Genomic DNA, 8,881 nt, shown 5'->3' on the forward strand with positions numbered 1-8,881 from the left:
TTGAAAACCGTAAAAGTCTTCTTTCTACGGGCTTGTTCGTCCAGATGCATTGCCAAAACCGGTTCAGATTTCATTTTATTGCATACCAGCTGCCGTCGTTTTGCAAAACAGAGGCAGTTGCTATACAGGCGGGAAGAATGTCATACCGATATGCGTGAGAGAAATCAATCATATCTGTTTTCCATCGAATTTTTCAAATATTTGTCATAACAACGTCATACCTTCTCACGCTGGTCTTTCAATGTAATAAAATTACAGTAAAAGCTGTAACAATTTTACAACAAAGATTGTAATAATTTTAGATAACAAAAAAAAAAAAACTCTTAGAAGTTTTTTCTCAAATAGATATTTAAGGGCAGAAATAGACGAAAATTTTCAAACTCTAAGAAGAAAGAAAGAGAAAATATAAAAAATATCTTCTGTTGTCTTTTCACTGATTTTTGTCACGCTCCTGCCTTGGAGAATCGGAAACGTGCGACGCGCGCCGATGCACAGAAATAGTGCGTCCAGGGCACCAGCCCTCTCTCCGTATCTCTCGAGGGGAACACGACATCCTCGCCGGATGCAATCGCGGCAAGAACCGGTCCAGATGCGGTGCGCGCGCGTGCACATTCGATTGGCAGCTGTTGGCCAGGTATATGCGGATGTGCATATGCATGCCGCACCCACATCTGATTATGAGAAAATACGCATGAGAACTTTCGCTTATTCGGACGCGATGCTGCTGTTATCATCCCTATCTATTAGCGGCACGTGCTTTAGTATTAGCGACCGTTGCGTTAATTATGCATATATTCGTATAATAAAGTAATATTGGCGTACGAAAAGGCGCGGACTCTTGTTACAGAAAATGAAGATAATTGCGGCAAAAGGGCCCCGAGAGGATGATTTTCGCGGTTCGAACGTGGGTAAAGCCGATCCGTGATGACGAAGATGGACGATCGCGGTTTGTGTATTGTTATTATGCGATTATCCCTGGGATAAACACCGCAGGTAGAGAGAAAAATCGCCCCGAAATTAGAGATAATTAAATAGCTCGCGCTTCGCGTGATTCTTCCCATGGTTTTTCTATGATACATCGCACGATCGCACACATTAGAGTTATTCTAGAAAAAATTATAAAATAAAATAAATCTTATCACACACAATTAATTTTAGCATACAATATAAAATATAAATACCTAAAATATTCATATCATACGTTATATCCACTTTCAATAGCATATATATTACTTGTTATGATTATATGTTTTCTAATATATTTTAGCAATCTTTTTTTCTAATACATTAAAATCTTTATACAGATTAATAATGATTAACTGCATTAATTTTCCACGAGTATATTTCGCTCAATACTATTGATATTTTTTCTTTTTCGTGAAGGAACGAAATTCGATGAAATGATTCGGTGATATGAAAGCTGGTAAGCCAGTTATATACGACGAATAAATTTTCTTTCGATGAATCGGCTGGAAGATATTTTCACCGGTGGGTCGTGTCTCGCAGGATACATTCTGAATCGACGAGAGATAAGCCGTGTCGGAGATCATTGACGTCGCGACAGGTTTCCGGCGGCGTGGCGCGTGCCACCATCGGCTACGTACTCGTTTGTATTCAGCGAAAAGTGCCGTGTCGTTCTGATAAATTGTAGACGAGCTCACGTCTCTCGTGTATTTAAACCGTCGTTTCATGTTTCCTTCCGCTCCAAGACGGAGCCTGTTAAATAAGAATTTCTTTGTCATGCAACCGCCACCATTATTCCATTCACGAGAGTTGCCATTGTACAGCGTTTATATTATTCTCTTATTGAAATTTCGATGGGGGCCATTTCAACGCTGATTTTCAGCTTCCGAGAGATGAGAATGTGATTAGTAAATTTTAATTCTAGGATTTTATTTTACAGAGAGGGAGAGAGAGAAATTAATTGTCGATATATATTATATCGCAGAAATTTTGTACGGATGTATTAACTGTAATCGATATTAATTCGATTATTCGATATGTTAAAATGCAATGTTTTTAATCGTAAAAAAACTTTCCAACACATGATCTCTTTATTGTATGTATGTATGTATGTATGTATGTCTTTATTGACTCCCCAATGGGGTTGCAATTTTTACACTCTTACACTTTACAAATTTCCAAATACATTTCATTTTCTTACATTTCCGCTCTTACAACTAACGCTCCTACACCTAACCTAACGCTTTACACAACGCTTTTACCGTTTTCCTTTTCCTTCCCTCTTGCTCTTCCCCCCTTTGCTCCTCACGCTCCCTTTCCTCCTTCATCCTTATGCCCTTATCTCTTTTCGCTCTTCTTCCTTGTTCCTAACTCTTAACCCTCTTTATATCTCCTTCCTATTCCCCTCCCCTTTTTATCCCTTTTCTCTGTCATTCCTCCTTCTGTTCTATAAAGAGGTATATGGTGGATCCGAGTGGAATCGAACCCGGGACGTGGCACTTGTCAGTCCGCGACTCAACGCTCTAAGCCACTCATCGCCCCGCATGATCTCTTTATTAATTAATATATTGTCTCAAATCTTAGGAATCATCAATCTAAAATTAATTAGCCGATTCGCGAATCGATCTCGCAAATGTTATTCAACAGAAGTAAAAAAGAATAGGAATACCGAGAGATCACGACAGCACTTAAGATCCTCTCTTTGTACTCTTCAAGAAGGCTCTTCGTTGGTCTTGCTCCGTGTGAACGTGATCTTAGAAGAACCACCTTGCTTTATGCACATTGCCATTCCGAGCGGTGACACTGGAATTCACTCGGTCATTCACTTCTCTTCTTTCTCTTTCCGACATTCTTTTTATTATTCGTTCCATCTCTCGCTTTTCCATCTTCCTTCCTTCTTCCCACCTTTGTTATCTTCTCACGACAATGAACTCGCATAAGAAATGACATCGTTACTATCTGCGGTCAACCATAAAGCGTTAACGTTTCTTCGAGAATTCAAATTTCTTATATAACGTTGAAATCTCTTGAATTAAAAATCGTTCTTATATAATAACATTGCATGATGCTGAAACAAAGTTCTCGCCATGAATTTTCCCGAAAAAGAAACGTGTTTGAAAATATATCGTGACATCACGATAAAATTAAGAAAATTTTCTTTAATATCTAATGTCCAGAAAATAAAATACAAAAAGTGTGATGCACGGTTACGAAGGAATATCTCTTTTAATCTCAGATAAAAATAAGTTGATGACAAAATACCGAGAAGGAATTTAAAAAAGAAGGTACTCCCCTGTGCAAGGCTTTGAAATTTTATGCTTCCACTTTCTGCGCGACAATAAAGCGTCGCGTTCGCATAATTATTGCACGTGTCTCGGTATGCATTCTGATACACGCGCTGTCTGTCGCAAACACAGTATATATTACTAACATATCATTGTGTTATGTAGATCCACAGTTACGCCATGTTTAAACCAATATATTTCACGTAACGCGCATGACCCGAATACCTCTGCGATTGTTTTCCGCGAGGACAACCCGTTATCGATTTCGTGAAAATATATGAATAATAAAAAAGTCTTAAATTATATTTTATGGAAATGAACCTTCTTTTTTTACACACAGAATGCTTATCTCTTCTATATATTTCTTTTCAATGTACAACTCATAAAAAATATACATAAGGAGCAAAATTTATTCTGCAATATTCATCAAAAAATGTATGTTATTTAATATTACAAATTATAATATAAAAGAGAAAAATATTTACTTCTAGCTGCTCGAGGAATCTTACTCCAATATCTGCCGATATTTCACAGATATAATTTGCCTCCCAAAAGTATTACACTTTATGAGGAACACACATACACACATACATTCCCTGACTCTTATTGTACCAAAGAATAACTAACTTCGGCAAGCATGATCTGGTCCACGGATCCGTACTATTAATCCGCATAGCGCGGAGATTTTATTCGGTAAAACCATTATAAAGTTTGAAGGAACCGCGAAAGTTGGTCCCTGGGAAGCTGGACACGTGAGATACACCAAACTCGATGGATATATGCAATTCGATAAGTCTCTCAGATTTTCAGTGAAGCCGGTTTAACTGAAGCTCGTCTTGTTCTAACATAAGAATAGGGTTGGGAAAGTTACTTTATAAAAGTAACTCGTTACCGTTACCGTTATTTTTTCTAAAAAGTAACTCGTTACCGTTACTCGTTACCAATTTTAAAAAGTAACTCGTTACCGTTACAGTTACTAAAAAGTAACGAGTCGTTACAATTTCCGTTACTTTTTTACAATACAAACCAATAAATTATTTTGCATAAGAAAAACTTTTAAAAAATTGTAAGCAAGATTTCATTCAAGGTTTATTACAAAATAAATGATTAAATTTTATCGAAATTCTTTATTAATTTTTAATAAAATTTGTTGCTCCATAGTATCATCATTTAAATGCCCTCTTTGTGGTGTTAATACAGAGCCACCGATGCTAAACATTCTTTCTACAGATGCACTGCTTGGTAGAGCTGTATTATATTTAATAAAAAGTTTTATAAGTTTTGGATAGTCGTTTAACATTTCTATATTACAATTATTTGATTTTAAAAACCGTTGCAATTCTTCTTGTTCAGATTCATTTTGCACCGTTTTTTGCTCAAAAATGAAAAAATCATCGTGATCGTCAGATTTTCCAGCTTTTGAAGAATTTTCAGTTGATCGGATTCCCAATAAATCCTCCAAGTAATTTTCAGCACGTTTTCTTTTTTCTCCGATTAACCAGTTTAACTTAAATTTTGGATGTAAACATGCTGCTATTATTATTTCTTCTGTTTCAAATATCGTACGAAATCTAAAATCAAATATAGTAAATTAAGCGACATTGTTTGTTTTATTGAAATTAATACTTTTGAATCAATAGTTTAAAATAAAATAATATTTTTCAATTAAATCCTTATTTAAAATTAAATAACATATGTATTAATCAAATTAATAAGTTACCTTTTATTTAAACCTTGCTGAATAGCTTCAACTAATGAATGGCAATCTATAAGGTCAGATTTATTGAGATTTTCTAATTTTCGTTGCAAGGTATTTAGAACTGGTAGTAAATGAGAGCTCTGCTTTTCCGAAAAGATAAAGCTCTCATTGGATATCGCGCGTCGCGTCATCGCACTGGTCTGCAAGAGCCATAAGTTGATCAATCACATTCAAGCATTTTTACAACATAATAAGAATGCTAATTGGTCGATTTGCTTACGGCTTTACGGTTAAGATAAAAATTTTATCACGCACAATAGCAAGAATAATATCTTAAATAAATCAAAAAATTTGAAAAAAGTAACGATAAAAGTAACTGTTAAATTCGTTACTCGTTACCGAAAAATGTAACGAAGTTACTTTTTCCGTTACAAATGAAATTTGTAACGCCATTACCGTTACAGTTACTGAAAAAAAGTAACTGTAACGGTAACGGCGTTACAAGTAACGCGTTACTTCCCAACCCTGCATAAGAATTAACTTAGGATTTGCTATGCGTAAGTCATTTTGCGAGAGAATTATTCGACAACGTTCAACGAGAATCATTGAAGCGTTTGATAACAAAGAGAAGACAAAGGATTTACTTAGCTTGACGATCTTTCCGTGAGTACGTCAAACTTGTAACGATTCCTAAAAATTTATTTTCATCTACAAAAAATTAGAGCGCGGAAGATTATAATTTTTAAATTTACTTTTATCTATCAGAGAGATCAGCATCTTACGTTGACACAGATAAAATAAAAGAATTGCCACAGAAATGACAGGAAAGATTATCGAGAATGAATTTAATCAACTGACACAATTAATTAGAATAATAAACTATGTTTTTTATCTACTTTGTTACAAAATCCGCGCTTATGAATTAATCTGATACTTAAATTTCTTTTATTTATACTTTGTCACATTGGACATATTGAGGGATCTAGGTCGCAGCAAATGCACACCGTGCGCAGGCGGATGTATTTGCGGAACGTATCACAAATGACGATACGCCAGTTCCGTGGGAACAAATTAATAGATTTGCCGCGACCGGTTCGAAAAAGCGAGAAGCGAGAGATAGACGCGGGAGAGCGTAAATATGTATATATAAGAGAAGATCGTATTAATTAGACAGCGGTATCGCAAATTGAAATTCAATAGCCGTGTAGCGAGTAGGGTCACACGCAACGCGTGAGGCCGTATCGGCTTTCACGCGAGACGCACGTTCATGGAACACGCATCCCATCTACGGCTGGAATACAGTATGCGCGCGAGGAAACGCTGAAAGCTCGCCGCGCCAACGAGGATTCTGCGTCCTCTTAATTCTCGATTTACGCGGCCGATTCTCTTTGACGTAAATCAAAATCTGCATTAATCTAAGCATGAATTGAATTATACATTTGTCCGGTAGAATAACATAATATAGGGGCAACCGATGGCTACATATGGTGCGATATTTCTTTTTGACGCCGTTGAAAGCTTCATTCTTTTCCAAAATTTATTAATTAAATCCCAGAATTAATTGCAATTAAATCGCAAATTTATATCTGGTTAAATGAATTTACCCGAGAAAGATATGGAGGTATAAGATCTTTTTGGTTACTTGTTTATAATAATGAAGCTTATAATTTACCGAAAGCTTTTTTCTTTTCTCGTTTCTGTATAATTCGCCTTATTATATATAAATTGTTACGAATTATCAATATCACAACACAGTGTTACAAATGTCCAAATAATCTCTCGTCGTGCACACAACTATGAATTATTATGCGTTCCCATGCAATGTGCAATCTCGATCCATCACTTTAATAAAGTTATGATTTATCTCAGCGGCGATGCTGAGAAAGCGGAGAACAAGATAAAGAAAATAAGACGAGATACATAAAGAAGAGAGTGCATCGACAAAAGGCGGAATCGTAAATCAATAGATATATCTATATACAGAATCGTCGCAAATCTACTGCGAATGCAAAGCTGGCTTTATATTCCGCCGATTACCATCGGCGTCGTTTCGTCCCTTCGGGCGGATTTCTTTCCATCTAGCAGGTGATCCTCGAGACATTTTACAACAAACGGTCACATCGACTATGGTCTCATATATACATTAGAAACTTTCAAAAAAATTTGAAGATTATGAAAGCATCGATAAGATGCATTTTATGTATATACAGGGTGTCCCATTTTAAAGGACCCACTCCAATATCTCAGAAACACTGCGTTAAATCGAAAAATGTTTCAAACAAAAGTTGTGTGGCTTCAAGGGGGCCATAAGATGGTAACAATGGTTTGATCTTGGAAAATCATTTGAAGGTCATGTGAAGGTCAACTTTATAATCTTAAATGGAAACCCCCATTTTTTATTTAGTATTCTTGTAGCTGACATCGAGAGCTTTCCAAAACACTATAATAAAGTATTTTTTCATTAAGTACTTTTTGAGTTACTTTATATTTTAATCTGACATATTTGGATATAAAAAATAAAATATCTCATAAAATATTCAGTTTTCGATAATCTTACCGTAATACTTTTATGTACAGAATAATGAGACAAATCAATTAGTGCAAAAAAAAACCAAATAATTGTTTAAAAAAATACATCGTAAATAATTTTTTTTTAAACTATTATCTTTTTATACTAATTGATTTGTATCATTATTCTGTACATAAAAGTATTACGGTAAGATTATCAAAAAGTAACTATTTTATGAGATATTAAATTTTTTATATCAAAAGATGTCAGATTAAAATATAAAATAACTCAAAAAGTACTTAATAAAAAAATACTTTATTATAGTGTTTTGGAAAGCTCTCGAGGCAAGCTACAAGAATACTAAATAAAAAATGGGGGTTTCCATTCAAGATTTTAAAGTTGACCTTCGCATGACCTTCAAATGATTTTCCAAGGTCAAATAATTGTCGCCATCTTATGGCCCTCTTGAAGCCACACAACTTTTGTTTGAAACATTTTTCGATTTAACGCAGTGTTTCTGAGATATTTGAGTGGGTCCTTTAAAATGGAACATCCTGTATATAAAATTATGATCGTAGATTATATAACTATGTTGACAACAGAATCTTTTTATTATCAAATAATTTAATTTTTTCGTTAAATAAAAATATTTTTATCATATTTCACAAGCTGTCAATTAAGATTTCAATTTGAAAGATTGTTGAATTTACTTGAAAAGTGCATTAAAACTATTAAAATTAATAATTTTAATGCTATGGATGCTAAAAATAATATAATACTAAAATAGGAGAATTATATCAATGAATAATTATTAGCTGCAGTATTTGTTATAATTCATGATTCTATAACTCATATATTTATTTTATATTCGATTAAATTGTGTATAACAATGGTTGGTTCGTATTTTCACATAAGCCCGGCGAACATGGCAGCGATACGTGACTCCACGATGCACATTTAACGTACATATATAGTATTTAACGAAGCGCGGATTCTAGAATCGATTTTTTATAGTCTACAAAATCCCCCTTTATTGTCGGATGTTCGTCGGGATAAATCGAGGATACAACATTCGATTTACGAGCATCACGATCTGTGTCGAGGATTTATGATGCAAATAAAAAAAGATCATTTCAATAGATATAAATACTTTATAGGCGATACTATATCACGATATTATGCAGTTATCGCTATTTTTTATTTTTGCATGCTAATAACATTATATTAAATTACATTATATATATTTATTTTTTTCAATATATTCAGAATGCGATAATATAAATAATATATTATAAATAAGCATTTTGTAAAAAGAACACACACGAATAGAAATCCGTGTAAATTTTATAACGTAACATATATTCTTGTTTATAACGTTTGTCGAGAGATAACTCTCATTAGTACTCTGCGTTGATACCACTGCTT

The sequence above is a fragment of the Polyergus mexicanus genome, unplaced genomic scaffold, assembly GCF_030449975.1.
Source record: "Polyergus mexicanus isolate NDT 795.1 unplaced genomic scaffold, iyPolMexi1.0 SCAF_11, whole genome shotgun sequence".
NCBI classification, from domain to species: domain Eukaryota; kingdom Metazoa; phylum Arthropoda; class Insecta; order Hymenoptera; family Formicidae; genus Polyergus; species Polyergus mexicanus.